The sequence below is a fragment of the Erinaceus europaeus genome, chromosome 16, assembly GCF_950295315.1.
Source record: "Erinaceus europaeus chromosome 16, mEriEur2.1, whole genome shotgun sequence".
Classification (NCBI taxonomy): domain Eukaryota; kingdom Metazoa; phylum Chordata; class Mammalia; order Eulipotyphla; family Erinaceidae; genus Erinaceus; species Erinaceus europaeus.
The window spans coordinates 40303347-40322670 of record NC_080177.1 but is presented as its reverse complement, the minus strand read 5'-3'; the positions used below and the strand labels follow the sequence as shown (position 1 = coordinate 40322670).

The following is a 19324-nucleotide window of genomic DNA, read 5'->3' as shown; positions in this document are numbered from 1 at the left end:
GTGCAAGGGGAATGCTTCATGAGTGGTGAAACAGTGTTACGTCTCTCTCTCTCTCTTCCCCTTCCCTCTTGATTTCTCTATCTAACAAGTAATAAACAAAATAAAAAAGTCAAAGAGAATTTTATACATGTAAATTAAACTAAATATGTTTTTCTTATTTACTTATTTATTTGCCACTAGGGCTATTGCTGGGGCTCGGTGGCTGCACAATGAATCCACTACTCTCAGTGGCCATTTTTTCTTTTTCCTTTTTATTTGATAGGACATGGAGCAGTTGAGAAGTAAGGAGGAAATAGAGAGAGACAGAGAGAGAAATACACTTGCAGTACTTGCTTCACTGCCTGTGACACTTTCCCTCTGTGGTTGGGGAGTGGTGGCTTGAACCTGGGTCCTTGAACATGGCCACATGGAGGCCTAACCAGGTGCACTGCTGCCCAGTCCCTCAAAGAGGAATTAAGGTGTATAATATCATGGTTCAATTTCTTTTTTATCCATAAATCCCCTTTTAGCAGCAGCAACAGCAACAATAACAAGCATTTTCCTGCTTTGCCCACAAATAGCCCTTGAGGTTGTACAGAATTCTCCATTCAGCTTGGGCATCAAGCCACACTCTGCACATTAGCTGCCTTCTGGAATGGGCCAGCAAACACTCACCCTGAAAAGACAGTTGAAAAATCTCTTCCTTATGTCAGCCTTTTCCCCCTTTGGTTTTCGCCTCTGGGTTTCTGTGAGACTAACAAGAGGCAGATGGATGAGAAATTAATCAGTGGTAATGGTTGTCTTTGCTAGTGATTAGTGTAGGTGTAGCCATTCAGTCAGTGGTTAGAAATCCTCAGAATGGGCCTTTCCTGACTAAGCGCACATGTGCAGACCCATCTATCTCCTTGTTGAGATGAGCTGGGTGGGGAGCAGTGAATACCTTGCCCCAGTGGAGTGTTTTGTTGTTTTATTAGCACATTTTCTCTGATCTTTGTCTGTGTGCTCCTGCAGTTGGATTGTTTCTGACAGCTAAATGTTTTCTATGAATAGCAAAGGATTTGAGTTACTGCCTGGTCATATATTTAAAAGTTTGAAAAAGAACAACAGTAATTTACTGGGAAGAAGGCTCATTCGAAAGGAAAATAATTCAATTTAATTTAGGTTGTGTAGAGTTAGTTTCTAATTAAAATTAAAAAAATATTTACTCCCTTTTGTTGGCCTTTTTTCATTATTTTTAGTTATTATTGCTGTCATTGTTGTTGGACAGGACAGAGAGAAATGGAGAGAACAGGGAAAGACAGAGACGGGGAGAGAAAGACACCTGCAATTAGAGCCCCTGACTCAGGGGAGTCATTTCACGGGCTGTGCTCAGGTCTGCAGGTGTCTATCTCTCTCTCCCCCTCTATGTCTTCCCCTCCTCTCTCCATTTCTCTCTGTCCTACAAAGAGTGACATCAATGACAACAATAATAATCACAAGGCTACAACAACAAGGGCAACAAAAGGGGGGAATAAGAAAGACACCTGCAGACCTGTTTCACCGCTTGTGAAGCTTGTGAAGCTGTTTTACCACTTGTGACTCCTGTGCAAGTGGGGAGCCGGGGGCTCAAACTGGGATCCTTATGCCAGTTGGTCCTTGCGCTTTGAACCACCTGCATTTAACCCGCTGCACTACCACCCGACTCCCTATTTTTTTTTTTAAACTGAGTTACCACTGCATGGAGGAAGTTTTAGTGCTGTGGTGTCCTCTTCTCCCTATATCCCCTCCATTCTTTCTCTTATCTGAAAAAGTCATTTGGGTGGTAAAACCCTGATGACAACAAAAGCTTTTAACTGATCCTTTAATGTCTGTATTTTTCATAGTAGGATACCATCATTTTCTATCCACTTAATTAATTGTTGGACAAATTTTCATGTCTCCATGTCTTATTTGAGACTAGAAGCTATTTCTTGATAGAGCTTGGACTGTTACTAATTTTACCACTTATTTAAAAATCATATCTTTTTTCTTGCATGTGAATGTCTTCATTTCTCCCAGTGCCTATTCAGTCAACTCTAATTGCAGTTTCTTCAGTCTGGGGTCATCTTCATTAGTGTAATTACTGTGGAGGCCTGTTTCCTTAATATGCTAATAACATGAAAATGACTTATTTTCATGTTCTCTGTCTTGCGGTGCTAAGAGACAGGCACAAAGAAAAATATGTACAAGAGAACTGAAAAATGCCATTCATGGAAGCTGTACTCTCATCTACTTGGGAGTCAGGACTTGAGTGTGAGGGACAACTGGTGAGAGAGTGGGCATTGGGTTACATGAACACTAGATCTCTAGTTCCATGTCTAAATGAAAATGGGTCATGAGATGAATGGCTGGTTTGCATTTAGTCTTTCTTTAATTCCATTGTGAATTTTGAACAATTACCTTATTCCTCAGTGTCTTCCTTGTCTAACAATTGTATATCTTAAGATGATTTGTATTTTTAATTCAGAGGTTATTAAAGTGTGGTCTGGGGAGCCCAGGGGTCCTTATATAGTTCTTTCAAAGAATCTGCAAGGTCACACTTATTTTCACAGTAATAGATATTTTTGTTGTTGTTGCTGTTGCCAGTGGGGCTTCACTTGTTCTGAATTTTTCGCAGAAAGAGAGAGCTATGGGCCCTGGGTCCAACTGATGTGATAAACAATTAATTGTATTTATATATTTTCTTCAAGTTTGGGAGCTACTCGTTGCTGTAATCCAACTTTCTAGTTCTATTCTCAACTCTGACACCATCTTTTCAGACAATATTTTAAGTCTACCTCTACATTAACTGTGAAGCACAAGCAAAAATTACTAAAGTCATGGATCCCTCAGAACATATCTAAAATAGACTTCTTAACTTCTTACCACCCTAAAGTCTCTATTCTCATATGTTCCTGTTTATTAAATGTTTTGTCCGGATTCATATTTTGACTGCCTTTCAGACTCCAAGTTGCAAATGCTACTATGATTTCATCCTCCCTGGGTGGAGAGCCTCACCAATGTGTCCCAGAACCTCACCTCTCCAGAGTCCTACTCAACTTGGGAAAGATAGAAACAGGCTGAGGGTATGAACTGACCTGCCAATGCCCATGTCCAGCAAGGAAGCAATTTATAGAAGCCAGAATACCAACCTTCTGCACCCCAAAAAGAAATTTGGTCTATACTCCCAGAGAGGGTTGTATGTGTGGCAAAGTAGAGCTATCTTGCTAGTGATACTAAGATATCATTTGCCCATTTTGCTTATACTGTCTCTGACTGTACAAAATAGAATTTTCCAGTAAAAATTCAGATTCCATGTTGCAAGCACCCTTAAAGAAACTGTCCTTTCCTGGAAGGAAATTTGTTAAGTGAGATCAGTCAGAAGAAGGATGAATACCAAATGATTTCACTTGTAGGTGGAACCTAAGAAGCAAGGAGGGAGAGGCAAAACAGAGGGTGAAATGTGGACTAGATGTTGTCTGTTGCTTTAAGGCCAGAGATCTGAGGGGGTGGGGTAGGAGAAGGGGCCCAAGTGGGCATTGGAGACCTAAGTTGGTGGTGGGATTGGTGTGTCGCTACCGATCATAGAAAGATGAGAAATCATACCCATGTGACACTAGTTCCCTCCTAAAACATAAAAATAAAAATAAAGTTGTTTTTCAAGTTTAAGTGTGTATGAAGGAAGAACATCATAGTTATCTGAAAAGGCTATTAAACTACTCCTTTTTTCCAGCTACATTTCTCTGAGGCTAGATTTTCTTTTCTTCACTTGCTGTAGCTGAGAGAGTAAGTCATAAAAGATTAAGTGCAGGAAATATGAAAACACAACTGACTCCAAGTATTTATGTTAACATAGAGTTGGGCTTATTATTTTTTTAAAATTTTTTTTATTTAAGAAAGGATTAATTAACAAAACCATAGGGTAGGAGGGGTACAACTCCACACAATTCCCACCACCCAATCTCCATATCCCACCCCCTCCCCAGTAGCTTTCCCATTCTCTATCCCTCTGGGAGCATGGACCCAGGGTCATTGAGGGTTGCAGAAGGTAGAAGGTCTGGCTTCTGTAATTGCTTCCCCGCTGAACATGGGCGTTGACTGGTTGGTCCATACTCCCAGTCTGCCTCTCTCTTTCCCTAGTAGGGTGGGTCTCTGGGGAAGCTGAGCTCCAGGACACATTGGTGGGGTCTTCAATCCAGGGAAGCCTGGCTAGCATCCTGATGGCATCTGGAACCTGGTGACTGAAAAGAGTTAACATACAAAGCCAAACAAATTGTTGAGCAATCATGGACCCAAAGCTTGGAATAGTGGAGAGGAAGTGTTAGGGAGGGTACTCACTGCAAACTCTAGTATACTTCTGCTTATTATTATTATAAGAGCTGGGCTTATTATTATAAAATAACTTAGTGAATAAACATTGCTTTGTTTTCATTTGTAAAATTGTCACTCTACATAAATGAAGCTTCTTTGGGTTACTCAGTTTTTAGGAATAGAAATGGATTCTAAGATTAAATAATTTGAGATTTAGAGTATTTTTTTTGGATAGTGTCAAACTCTAAATGTTTTATGACATAAATGTGTACCATAAGATCATATATTGATCACTAAGTGACTTTTTAAAATGTTTATTTATATTGCTTCTCTGCCTTTTGGCTAAGATCAAGTGTAGTAAAATGTTTATTTATTTGTTTTCCCTTATGTTGCCCCTGTTTTTTATTGCTGTTGTAGTTATTATTGTTGTTATTGATATCGTTGTTGATAGGACAGAGAAATGGAGAGAGGAGGGGAAGACAGAGAGGGGGAGAGACAGACACCTGCAGATCTGCTTCACTGCTTGTGAAGAGACTCCCCTGCAGGTGAGGAGCTGGGGGCTTGAACTGGGATCCTGGAGCCGGTCTTTGTGCTTCACGCCACGTGCGCTTAACCCGATTCCCCACTAAGTGACTTTTTAAGAAAATTGATCTTCGTGTAATGGGGAAGCTTCAGGGTTGGTGCTGTGTTGTTTCTCCTACACTGTCTCTGCTTCTCTTTTCCTCTTTGTCCCTCAGTCTTACCTGGAAAAAAGAAACAGTCTTCTGAGAGTGGAGGAATCATGCAGATATGAAGTCCCAGCAAAGCCCTTGCTACCAAAAAAAAAAAATTGATTTGGATAGTACATCCCTTCCTTTCCTTTCCTCTCCTCTCCTCTCCTCTCCTCTCCTCTCCTCTCCTCTCCTCTCCTCTCCTCTCCTCTCCTCTCCTCTCCTCTCCTCTCCTCTCCTCTCCTCTCCTCTCCTCCCCTCCCCTCCCCTCCCCTCCCCTCCCCTCCCCTCCCCTCCCCTCCCCTCCCCTCCCCTCTCCTTCCTTCCTTCTTTCCTTCCTTCCTTCTTTTTCCTCCAGAGTTTTTGCTGGGGCTCGGTACCTGCACTAACAAATCCACTGCTCCTGTAGCCATCCCCCCTAATTTTTTTTGGGGGGGTAGGACAGAGAGAAATTGAAAGAGACAGAGACGGGAAAGATACAGAGGGAGAGAGAAATATAGACACCTAAAGACCTGCCTCACCGCTTGCAAATCTCCCCCTCCCCACAGGTGGGAAGCTCCAACTGGGATCCTTGCATGGGTCTTTGTGCTTCGTACATGCACACTTAATTTGATGTGCTACTGCTCGGCCCCTCCCTCTTCTTTCTTCCCATTATATACCAAACTTAATCTCCATAACTATAAAAACATGATGTAAACATTGCATTCATGTGTGAGAACCATTTAGTTACTATTTATTCTCTTTTCATAAAATGTTTCATATTGTCAATGATACTTTAATAAACGGAGGCAGCTTTCCACTGCTTGCCTAAAGGGCACAGAGCTTTACAACACAGTTTCATTGATTCTCAGTTATCTGTCTGTTAAAAGAAAAACCAAAGTACCAGACTGTTACAAGGACAACCTGAGAAGGCACACTATTTCTCCCAATTTAAAGAGAGATTACTTGTGAAATGAGAAATGACTGTGTGATTTTTCTCATACAGTCAGAGGTGAGGCCAGGCTTGGTACCTGGTTCTGTTCAGTTCAGCTTAGTCATCTCAAAATGTACTATCAATGCTGTCAGTTTTCTGGTGTGTGTTTGGTAAAGATCGACAGAGGAAAGACTGTTAGAACAGAAGTAAAGGGTCTTGACTTCTACTCTTGACTCCTCAGAAACTCACCCAGGGACCTTGAATAAGTCAGGTCATCTAGCAAATGAAGACTTTTTCACTTTTGTGGTTTTTACAACATAGCTTTTTCTGGTCCTCTAACCCTTTGTATGTTCACAGCAAATTTCCAAAGTAAATAGGGCAGATGCCATTACATCTATTTTACAGTTGAGGAAATACCTGAGGTTATATGATTAGTAACTGATGACACTTCATTCCATTCCACTCCACTCCACTCCACTCTACTCCACTCCACTCCACTCCACTCCACTCCACTCCACTCCACTCCACTCCACTCCACTCCACTCCACTCCACTCCATTCCATTCCATTTCTTTCCTAACAATAAAAACTTCTGCTGAGGTTTATAAACCAGTCTTTTGATCCTTGAGAAATAATAATTCAGAATGCAGAGAGATGTATTTGTTTGTTCAAATTGGCTCTGTGGATTATTTTACGTAGAGATATTGTTACCTGTGAAACTTCAAGAGTGGATACTGTAAATGCTTCATTTCAGGAATATTGGGGGTTAGGTAGCTACTTGTGGGCTGGCCTAATCACTGCATATAGTATTGTTCTTAAAAAACTATTCCAATTTTTATACAACCTATATGTAAATCAGTATTTTGAGCACCCTGTGAGTAGATACTTCTGAAATCTATTTTGATAGTCACCATTTTTATGCTGTGACTTATTTGAAGTAATAATGTGGTATTACTAATATATTAAGAATATTTTCAGGAGTCAGGCGTTAGCACAGCGGGTTAAGCGCAGGTGGTGCAGAGCGCAAGGACTGGCATAAGGATCCTGGTCCGAGCCCCCAGCTCCCCACCTGTAGGGGAGTCGCTTCACAAGCGGTGAAGCAGGTCTGCAGGTGTCTATCTTTCTCTCCCCCTCTCTGTCTTCTCCTCCTCTCCCCATTTCTCTCTGTCCTATCCAGCAATGACGACATCAACAACAACAATAACTACAACAATAAAACAAGGACAACAAAAGAGAAGAAAGAAAGAAAGAGAGAAAGAGAAAGAAAGAATATTTCCAGGCATTAGATTAGTAACCATGAGGTCAGTGACCAGTATTGCATGTATGTGAGAATGATGTCTGATTTTCTCTCATTAATAAATATATCTTCCAAAAATAAGAATTTTTTTAATGTAAAATCTGAGCGTGGTAGTTTTCTTATCTCATTTTTTAATTTTAATTTTATTTATTTATTCCCTTTTGTTGCCCTTGTTGTTTTATTGTTGTAGTTATTATTGTTGTTGTCGTTGTTGGATAGGACAGAGAGAAATGGAGAGAGGAGGGGAAGACAGAGAGGAGGAGAGAAAGATAGACACCTGCAGACCTGCTTCACCGCCTGTGAAGCGACTCCTCTGCAGGTGGGGAGCCAGGGTTCGAACCGGGATCCTTATGCGGGTCCTTGTGCTTTGCGCCACCTGCAACTTAACCCGCTGCGCTACAGCCCGACTCCCTTCTTATCTCATTTTTTAATATTTAGTTATAGACACCAAGTTTATTATTGGGGCTCAGTGCCTGCACTATTAATCCACTGCTCTTGGTGGAGATTTCTCTCTCTCTCCCTCTCTTTTTTGTTCTTTATTTGATAAAACAAAAAGACAGAAATTGAGAGGAAAGGGAGTGGTAGAGAAAGAGAGAGAAAGATAAACACCTATAGTCTTGCTTCACTGCTTATGAAGCATCTCCCCTACAGATGGGGAGTAAGGGCTTGGACCTGGATTCTTTTTGCATGGTAATGTGCACTCAATTGGGTGTGCCGTCGCCCAGTCCCCTTATTTTATTTTTCCTATCAGGACTTCACTGGGACTATACACCTGCACAATTACATTGCTGATGAAGCTCCTCTTTTGTGTGGTGGTGTGGACTCAAAATAGAGTCCTTGCACATGGCAAAGCACATGTTCTACTGTGTAAGCCATCTTTTGGTACTTGAAAGCAATAGTTTTTAAAAAATATTTATTTATTTTCTCTTTTTGTTGCCCTTGTTTAACATTGTTGGGGTTATTGATGTCGTTGTTGCCGGATAGGACAGAGAGAAATGGAGAGAAGAGGGGAAGACAGAGAGGGGGAGAGAAAGACAGATACCTGTAGACCTGCTTCACTGCTTGTGAAGCGACTCCCCTGCAGGTGGGGATCCAGGGGCTCTGACCAGGATCCTTACGCTGGTCCTTGTGGAAAACAATAGTTTTAATGGTGTACCAGTTAGTAGTGATTACCAAGAGGGGAAGGGGATGGGAGAAAGTTAAGTCAGATAAAAGGAGCATATGGTGAAGAACAGAACTGGACTTTTAGTGGTGTGCTTTATGCATATATACAGGCATTGATTTGTAATGATGCAGACCTGAAACTAATGTAAAGTTCAATAAGAATGGAAACATAAGAGAAAATCAAATACAGTAATCTCCTCTTCTAGGTGTATGTTCCCAGTGAGTTGCTTGAAACCTCAGGTAGTGCTAACCCTACTGTTTTTCCTTTATGCATACACATATGATAAAGTTTAGTTTGTAAGTTAGGTAGGAAAGAGATTAACAGCAGCAACAAATCATAAAGCACAAAAATTATCATAACATATTATAATGGAAGGCATACTGGTTAAGAAAGCTTTATTCCATTGCTCTATTATATAGAAGAAGCCTTGTTTGCCTCCACAGAAGACAGATTTAATTATATAATAGCAGTGAGAGGGGAGAAAATTCTCTTACAAGAAATTTTCCATAGAAAAATAAAATTTTCTTATAACTTCATCCTCTTTTAAATAAAATTTACTTGTATTTTTAAGTAGCTATGCAATTTATGGTAGATCCCATGTGACTCTAGAAACCACATACATTTTAGAGAAGATAACTACAGGCAAATAACTGCCTCTATTTAAATGTAACCTGTATAGAGAATGAAAATATAAACCCTCCCATAGGAAATACTGTAAACTGCCCTGTTCTCTCTATTACTGCACATTTTATACCAGTCTTCACTGTTCTTTTTAAAACTATTCTGAGTTACTTCATACTTTCTTATATTCTGGGGAAAATAATCATTCCATAGCTCTTTATTGAATTAATACTTTTCCTTCTTTTTTTTTTCAGGGAACATATTACAAAACTTTAATTTAGGGTAAAATATTAAAATAGTGACAAAATACATGAAAAAGAACAAAGATGTAGATATGACTCTGGCCTTGATGCCACCTATGTCCCTTTCTGCACTTTTTTAAAAAATTTTTTTATTTGAGCAATTCTTTTTTCTTTTTTTAATTTTTTAAAAAATTTTTTATTTAAGAAAGGATTAATGAACAAAAACATAAGGTAGGAGGGGTACAACTCCACACAATTCCCACCACCCAATCTCCATAACCCACCCCCTCCCATGATAGCTTTCCCATTCTCTAGCCCTCTGGGAGCATGGACCCAGGGTCGTTGAGGGTTGCAGAAGGTAGAAGGTCTGGCTTCTGTAATTGCTTCCCCGCTGAACATGGGTGTTGACTGGTCGGTCCATACTCCCAGTCTGCCTCTCTCTTTCCCTAGTAAGGTGTGTCTCTGGGGAAGCTGAGCTCCAGGACATATTGGTGGGGTCTTCAATTCAGGGAAGCCTGGCCAGCATCCTGGCATCTGGAACCTGGTGATTGAAGAGAGTTAGCATACGAAGCCAAACAATTTGTTGTGCAATCATGGATCCCAAGCTTGGAATAGTGGAGAGGAAGTGTTAGGGAGGTACTCACTGCAAACTCTAGTGTACTACTGCTTTCAGGTGTATATTTTTCAGTAGTTTACGGATACGTGTGCACATAAGCTCTCTCTCACAGAAACTGGTGTATATCTAGGTTATGGGACTTTGTTAGAAAGTGAACCACCTGAGATGAAATTAGAGTGTACTATAAAAGGAAAGGTCTCACCCGAGTAATGAAACTGAAGGGTTGTCATTCCACACGTGAAGTCTCTGGACACAGTCTGAGGTGAAGCATGTTGAGGTGGCAATCGTTGCGTTGGTTAGGTTGTGATTGGCGGATGCAATATTATTTGGTTTGGATTGGGAGATGCATACGGGAAAGTGGGCCCTATCCAAGGGTTCCAGGACTGGGGGAAGTAGGGGCTCTATAGTGGAGATGTGAAGTTCCTGCTGTCTTAGGGTTCAAAAAGACAATCGATAGTTAATGTTATCATCACATTATTTGTTAATTGGGTTAACTTTGAAAAGTCCTTTTGTTATGGTTTGCTGTACAGTATCCAGTATCTTGTATATAGCTGTGCTATTGGATGCTTCTAATCTACTTGGTCTAGGCTTTTGAGAGAGTCTGCATATCAAATACACAGCCTATATATTAAAAGGATTCAGTTTGTGTTTAGAGAAACTTTGAGACATACAATTGATTTTCCCCCTCTCATATTAATTAACTACTGATTTATATGTCTACATTTTGCTAGGAGTGTACATAAACACCATTCCCACCACCAAAGGACTGTGACCCATCCCTCCCGCCCACTCCCACCCCCCACTGGCCCAGGAAGCTACATGTCTACCCCTCACCACTGGGTTTTTACTTTGGTGCCCTACTTATAATTTGATCAGGTCCTGCTTTTAGTTTCCCTTTCAGATCTTCTTACTCAAATTCTGTTGATGAGTGGGATCATCCCATACTCATCTTTATCTTTCTGACTTAGTTCACTTAACATAATTCCTTCTAGCTCTGTCTCTGACCCCAGAGAAGGTGGGTTCATTGTTTTTGATAGCTGCATAGTATTCCATTGTGTATATATACCACAGCTTTCTCAGCCACTGTTGGTATATATACACTGTTGTTGGGCACCTGGGTTGCTTCCAGGTTTTAGCTATTATGAATTGTGCTGCTATGAACATAGGAGTACACACCTCTTTTTGGTTGGGTGTTATGGAGTCCTTGGGGTATAACCCCAGGAGTGGAATTACTGGATCATATGGAAGGTCCATGTCTAGCCTTCTGAGAGTTTTCCAGACTGCTCTCCACAGAGGCTGTACCAATTTACATTCCCACCAGCAATGTAAAAGGGTTCCTCTGTCCCCACATCCTCTCCAGCATTTGTTGCTGATGTCCTTTTTGATGTATGCCATTCTTACAGGAGTGAGGTGGTATCTTAGTGTTGTCTTAATTTGCATTTCTCTGACAATCAGTGACCTAGAGCAGTTTTTCATATGTTTGTTAGCCTTTTGGATCTCCTCTGAGGTGAATGTTCTTGTTCATATCCTCTGCCCATTTTTGGATGGGGTCATTTGCTTTTTTGGTGCTAAGTTTGCTGAGCTCTTTATATATTTTGGTGATTAGTTTCTTGTCTGATGTATGGCATGTGAAGATCTTCTCCCATTCTGTGAGGGGTCTCTCTGTTTGTTTAATAGTTTCTTTGGATGTGCAGAAGCTTTTCAATTTGATGTAGTCCCATTGGTTTGTTTCTGCTTTAGTCTTCCTTGCAATTGGGTTTGATTCATCAAAGATGTCCTTGAGGTGTATGTGGGAAAGTGTTTTACCAATGTTTTCCTCTAAGTATTTGATTGTTTCTGGTCTGACATCTAGGTCTTTGATCCATTTGGAGTTGATTTTTGTTTCTGGTGAGATAAAGTGGTTCAATTTCATTCTTCTGCATGTTTCAACCCAGTTTTCCCAGCACCATTTATTGAAGAGAGCCTCCTTTTTCCATTTAATCCTTTGGGCCCCCTTATCAAAGATTAGATGCCCATAGGTGGTGGGATTTACTTCTGGGCTTTCAATTCTGTTCCACTGGTCTGTGTGCCTATTTTTGTTCCAGTACCATGCTGTTTTGATGATGATGGCTTTATAATATAGTTTAAGGTCTGGGAGTGTAATGCCTCCATTTCTGTTTCTTTTCCTTAAGATGGTTTTGGGAATTCTAGGTGTTTTCAGGTTCCAGATAAATGATTGTAGTGTTTGTTCTATTCTCTTAAAGAAGCTTGATGGGTATTGCATTAAATTTGTATATGGCTCTGGGGAGAATATTCATTTTGATGATATTTATTCTTCCAATCCATGAGCATGGGATATCTTTCCATTTCTTGGTATCAGTTTCTATTTCCTTGAGTAGCGACTCATAGTTTTCAGCATACAAGTCTTTCACTTCTTTGGTCAACTTTATTCCTAGGTATTTGATTGATTTTGCTGAAACAATACTTTTCCTTCTAAGATGTTAAAACTTAAGTTGTTGAATAGACACATCCACAAAAAAAAAAGGATACAGACTGGTACCACCCTTGTTTTCTTTTCTTTTTTTTTCCTTGTTTGCTTTTCTTAGTGCACCAAAAGCCTATTCTGCCAGTCAAGGCTTCATACCATTATATGAAGCTGTATATGCCTTGGTGATTGTCTCAATAGTTTTGGAAGCCTGGGTTCTACGTGTGGGAAGACTCCTTGGTTGAGCTGCAAAGTTCCTGACAACAAATTATTCTTCTTATTCTCCTTCTTCTCCTTCTCCTCCTTCTTCTCCTTCTCCTTCTCCTCCTTCTCCTTCTCCTTCTCCTTCTCCTTCTCCTTCTCCTTCTCCTTCTCCTTCTCCTTCTTCTTCTTCTTCTGGATGTAGTCAATATAGTCTTTATAGAATGTACACATTCTAGAATTTAATAATGAAAACTTAGTAATGTGAATTTCTGTGGTTGAGCAAAGCTTTTATAGATACATATACTAACCTAAACATATCATCACATATTGTTGCTAAATTGATGTGATTATTTTGTTCTGACAAATTCTGAGCCCTTTTAAATTTTTTGAGATATAATTGACTTGTACTGGTTTCAGGTGTAAAACATTATGATTTAGTATTTGTATATTTCTATATGACCACCACAATATGTCTATAATGCACATCTCTATACATTACAAAGCACATTTTTTGAAACTTGATTTTTTGTAATAAGGATTTTAAAAATTTACTCTTCGGGGAGCTGGGCGGTAGCACAGCAGGTTAAGCACACATGGTGCCAAGCCTAAGGACTGGCGTAAGGATCCCGGTTTGAGCCCCTAGCTCCCCACTTGCAGGGGGGTCACTGTGTAAGCTGTGAAGCAGGTTTGCAGGTGTCTATCTTTCTCTTTCCCTCTCTGTCTTCCATCCTCTCTCAATTTCTTTTTTTTTTCTTTTTTATTTAAGAAAGGATTAATTAACAAAACCATAGGGTAGGAGGGGTACAACTCCACACAATTCCCACCACCCAATCTCCATATCCCACCCCCTCCCCTGATAGCTTTCCCATTCTCTATCCCTCTAGGAGCATGGACTCAGGGACATTGTGGGTTGCAAAAGGTAGAAGGTCTGGCTTCTGCAATTGCTTCCCTGCTGAGCATGGGTGTTGATATACTCCCAGTCTGCCTCTCTCTTTCCCTAGTAGGGTGGGTCTCTGGGGAAGCGGAGCTCCAGGACACATTGGTGGGGTCTTCAGTCCAGGGAAGCTTGGCCGGCATCCTGATGACATCTGGAACCTGATGACTGAAAAGAGAGTTAACATACGAAGCCAAACAAATTGTTGAGCAATCATGGACCCAAAGCTTGGAATAGTGGAGAGGAAGTGTTAGGGAGGTACTCACTGCAAACTCTATGGTACTTCTGCTTTCAGGTATATATTTTGCAGTAGTTTACGGATACGTGTGAACATATGCTCTCTCTCACAGAAACTGGTGTATATCTAGGTTATGGGACTTTGTTAGAAAGTGAACCACCTGAGATGGAATTAGAGTATACTGTGAAAGGAAAGGTCTCACCCGAGTAATGAAGCTGAAGGGTTGTCATTCCACACGTGAAGTCTCTGGACACAGTCTGAGCTGAAGCATGTTGAGGTGGCAATCGTTGTGTTGGTTAGGTTGTGATCGGCAGATGCAATATTATTTGATATGGATTGGGAGAGGCATACGGGAAAGTGGGCCCTATCCAAGGGTTCCAGGACTGGGGGAAGTAGGGACTCTATAGTGGAGATGTGAGGTTCCTGCTGTCTTAGGGTTCAAAAAGACAATCGATAGTTAATGTTATCATCACATTAATTGGTAATTGGGTTAACTTTGAAAAGTCCTTTTGTTATGGTTTGCTGTACAGTCCCCAGTATCTTGTATATAGCTGTGCAACCAATAGGTTGCTTCTGATCTACTTGGTCTAGGCTTTTGAGCCTCTCTCGATTTCTCTCTGTCCTATCCAACAACAGCTATAACAACAGGAACAATAACAAGGACAACAAAATGGGAAAAATAGCCTCCCGGAGCAGTGGATTTGTAATACTGGCACAGAGCCCCAGCAATAACCATGGAGGCAAAAAACAAATTCACTCTTAAGTAACTTTTAAATATGCTATATAGCTGTTAATTATAGTTACTGTGCTGCAAATTACATCCCTATTAATTTTATACTTTTAGACCATCTCTGCCCATTTTGCCCACCTTCCATCTCCACCAGGCTGTTTATTTTATCGATGAGCTTGGCTTTTTGTTTATCTTTGATTTTTACTTTTAGATTCCACATTTAAGTTAGTAGTTTTCCTTTGCTTTCTAACTTATCCTACTTAGCATAATGCCCACAAGTTTCACCCATTTTGTTGCACATGACAAGGTTTCATTCCTTTATTTATAGATGTGTGTGTATATATACATATACACACATTCATACCATAGTTTTTATGTTTATTTATTCAAAGTTGTTTCCATAGTTTGACTTATAAATAGTAATACAGTGAATATGGGGTGCATATGTCTTTCTGAATTAGTTTTTTTAAATTAGTTCTTATAGTTGCATAGTCAGAAGTGAATCACTGGCTTATACTGTTCTATTGTTAATTGTATTTTGAGGAACCTTCATAGTGGTTCCACCTATTTACATTTTTAAAGATATTTTTAAATATTTATTTATTCCATTTTGTTGCTCTTGTGGTTTTATTTGTAGTTATTATTGTTGCTATTGGTGTTGTTGGATAGGACAGAGAGAAATGGAGAGAGGAGGGAAAGACACAGAGGGGGAGAGAAAGACACCTGCATACCTGCTTCACCACTTGTGAAAAGACTCCCCTGCAGTTGGGGAGCTTGTGGCTTGAACTGGGATCCTCTCATGCCTGAGGTTTTCTTTTCTGTGCGCACCTAGGGTGTGTCTCCATCTTGAATGGGTGTAACAAAAGGTTAAAAGACGTTGTTGATATGTAAAAGTCTCAAATTCCTTCTCTATTAGAAACGTTAGATTGCGCTATGGTTATGCTAATAACAAGTTTTGTTTCATAGTAAGTAAATTGCAGCCAGCTGCCTTTGGGACTCTAGGCCATTCTCCACCCCCATACAAATGCCTGTCAAGGCAAGTACGCCCCCCAGAGGCAAGAAATGTTTTTTTTAAGCTGATAAAGTTTTGCCCCTTATGCCAGTCCTTGCACCTTGCTACCACCCGACTCCCCTATTACATTCTTACCAACAGTATACTAGTGCTCTTTTTTGTTCTTGACAACACTTGTTATCTTGTCTTTTTGATAATAGCCATTCTAACAGGTGTGAGGTGATGCCTCATTGTGTTTTTCATTTGTGTTTCCCTGATGATTAATGATGTTGAACATCTTTTCATGTGTCTTCTGGTCATCTGCCTTTTAGAACCTTCTAAAGCTCTCTGTTACCAATTTTGTAGCTGTTTCTTTTTTTAAGTAACGATGCATATGAAAAGTCTGAGGTTTCAAAAAGATGTAAGATTTATTTGCTAATTGCCATAGCAATCAGGCAGGAGCAAGGAATTAAAGGCATACAGATTGGAAGAGAAGAAGTCAAACTCTCCCTATTTGCAGATGACATGATAATATACCTAGAAAAACCTAAGGAATCCAGCAAGAAGCTTTTGGATATCATCAGACAATACAGTAAGGTGTCAGGCTACAAAATTAACTTTCAAAAGTCAGTGGCATTCCTCTATGCAAACACTGAGGTAGAAGAAACTGAAATCCAGAATTCAATTCCTTTTACTATAGCAACAAAAACAATAAATTATCTAGGAGTAAACCTAACCAAAGAAGTGAAAGACTTGTATTCTGAAAATTATGAGTCACTACTCAAGGAAATTGAAAAAGACACAAAGAAGTGGAAAGATATTCTATGTTCATAGGTTGGAAGAATTAACATCATCAAAATGAATATACTACCCAGAGCCATCTACAAATTTAATGCTATCCCCATCAATATCCCAAGCACATTTTTTAAGAGAATAGAACAAATGCTACCAATGTTTATCTGAAACCAGAAAAAAACCTAGAATTTCCAAAACAATCTTGAGAAGAAAGAACAGAACTGGAGGCATCACACTCCCATATCTCAAATTGTATTATAGGGCCATTGTCATCAAAACTGCTAGGTACTGGAACATGAATAGACACACTGATCAGTGGAATAGAATTGAGAGCAAGCCAGAAGCAAGCCCCCACACCTTTGGACATCTAATCTTTGACAAAGGCACCCAGACTATTCAATGAGGAAAGCAGAGTCTCTTCAACAAATGGTGTTGGAAAAAAATGGGTTGAAACATGCAGAAGAATGAAACTGAACCACTATATTTCACCAAATACAAAAGTAAATTCCAAGTGGATCAAGGATTTGAATGTTAGACTGCAAACTATCAGATACTTAGAGGAAAATATTGGCAGAACTCTTTTCTGCATACATTTTAAAGACATCTTCAATGAAACGAATCCAATTACAAAGAAGACTAAGGCAAGAATAAACCTATGGGACTACATCAAATTAAAACGCTTCTGCACAGCTAAAGAAACTACTATCCAACGCAAGAGACCCCTCACAGAATGGGAGATCTTTATATGCCATACATCAGACAAGAGGCTAATAACCAGAATATATAAAGAACTTGCAAATCTCAGCAAGATAACAAATAACCCCATCCAAAAATGGGAGGAGAACATGGACAGAATATTCACCACAGAAGAGATCCAAAAGGCCGAAAAACACATGAAAGAATGCTCCAAGTCTCTGATTGTCAGAGAAATGCAAATAAAGACAACAGTGAGGTACCACTTCACTCCTATGAGAATGTCATACATCATAAAAGGTAAGCCAGCAATGCTGGAGAGGTTGTGGGGTCAAAGGAACCCTGCTTCACTGCTGGTGGGAATGTAAATTTTTCCAACTTCTGTGGAGAACAGTCTGGGAACTCTCAGAAGGCTAGAAATGGACCCACCCTATGATCCTGCAATTCCTCTCCTGGGGATATATCCTAAGGAACCCAACACACCAATCCAAAAAGATCTGTGTACACATATATTCTTAGCAGCACAATTTGTGATAGCCAAATCCTGGAAGCAACCCAGGTGTCCAACAACAGATGAGTGGCTGAGCAAGTTGTGATATATATATATATGAATACTACTCAGCTATAAAAAATGGTGACTTCAGCATTTTCAGCCGATCTTAGATGGACCTTGAAAAATTCATGTTAAGTGAAATAAGCCAGAAACAGAAGGATGAATATAGGGTGCTCTCACTCTCAGGCAGAAGTTGAAAAACAAGATCAGAAAAGAAAACGCAAGTAGAACCTGAACTGTAATTGGCGTATTGCACCAAAGTAAAAGACTCTGGGGTGGGTGGGGAGAATACAGATCCAAGAAGGATGACAGAGGACCTAGTGGGGATTATATTGTTATATGGAAAACTGGGAAATGTTATGCATGTATAAACTTATATTTTATGTTGAATGTAAAACATTAATTCTCCAATAAAGAAATTTAAAAAAAAGATTTATTTGCTAAACTAACAATAGAAAAATTACGTTCTTGGGGGCCAGGCAATGGCACACCTGGCTAAGGGCACAAATTGCAGTGTGCAAGGATCCAGTTTCATGCCATTGGGCCCCACCTAGAGGGGGAAACTTCATGAGTGGTGAAGCAGGGCTGCAGGTGTCTCTCTGTCTCTTTCCCTCTCTCTATCTCCCCCTCCTCTCTCAATTTCTTTCTGTCTCTAATATTAATAAATAAAAAATAAAAATATTTAAAAATGAAAAACTACGTTCTTTAATTGCAAAAAGATAGCCTTGAAAATGAACTAGTGAAAGTTGAGACCAAAACTGCAATTTGCTTCCATCCATTTACCTTTATGTAAAGTTTATTCATACTTTACTTATGTGACAGTTCATGACCTTGAAGAATATAACTACATTATTCACAATAGTCAAAGAGTGGAAGCAGCCCAAATAGCCATCAACTGTCTAAAGATATCATTGGATGTGTGTTCCGTGGAGTACTTCTCTGCAATGAAAAAATATTATATTGTATCTTTTGGGACAAAATGGATGGAGCTACACATGATTATGCTTAGTGAAATAAATAAAGAGATGAAAGAAAACTATCAGATAGTTTCACTCATGTGTGGAATCACATGAAATTGCCAGAACAAACAAACCACACAGAAGCAAGCAAACTGTAAGACTTGTGAGAACTATGGTGGTTACTTTGGGAAGGTGAGTATACAGTACTTTTGGTGGTGGATATGGTGTGAAACTATACGTTCTAATCTTACAATGTTGTAACATGCTATTAATAACCAAAAAAAAAAAAATCTAAAAAAGACCTTGATGAATAGCAAATATATATTTACAAACCAAGGATTTTTTTAAAGTACTGAAATTAAGTATGTAATGAGTGTGGAAATGTTTAGATATGGTATTCTCTGCAATTCTGTGAAAATAAAGAAGCTAAGAGAATAGTTACTCATTTTCTTGAGATATGCTGTAAGATATATATGGTATTTCTTTCTTTACTGGAATGAAAATATTGTGACTTTGTAAGCAGCAGGGGCTCTTTTAACAAAAAGTAAATGCAGTTGTTCACTAAAACACAAATTATTAATAAATTACATCATAGGGACATGTATACATAAATGACATTGATAATATTTTTATTGAAAACTCAAAACCTTTTTCTTCACTTAAAGAATTAAATTCAGGCTTCATTTATTAATTATGTGAGAAAGAACCTGGCCATTCAGAAGCAGGTGATGTCATAAATATTTTAATGTTTATAATCTTCTTTGAGGTTGAGAAAATGAACAAATGTCTGGCAATCCATGTACTGATACGATATGCAGTCATTCCTCATGAGTCATTTCATGATTCATCTTAAGAAGTCATCCAACTTTGTTTTCTGTTGGAATTTTGAATCTGAATACCACTATTAAGCTCC

At 39.4% G+C, this 19324-nt stretch overlaps 1 protein-coding gene and 1 pseudogene across 2 annotated transcripts in view; both read left to right on the top strand.

Moving 5' to 3' along the window:
- Positions 1 to 19324, top strand: part of SAMD4A (sterile alpha motif domain containing 4A) — a 307746-nt gene that overhangs the window by 69293 nt on the left and 219129 nt on the right. The gene's annotated exons all lie outside the window — the stretch shown is intronic.
- Positions 4610 to 4675, top strand: LOC132533549 (U2 spliceosomal RNA; annotated as a pseudogene).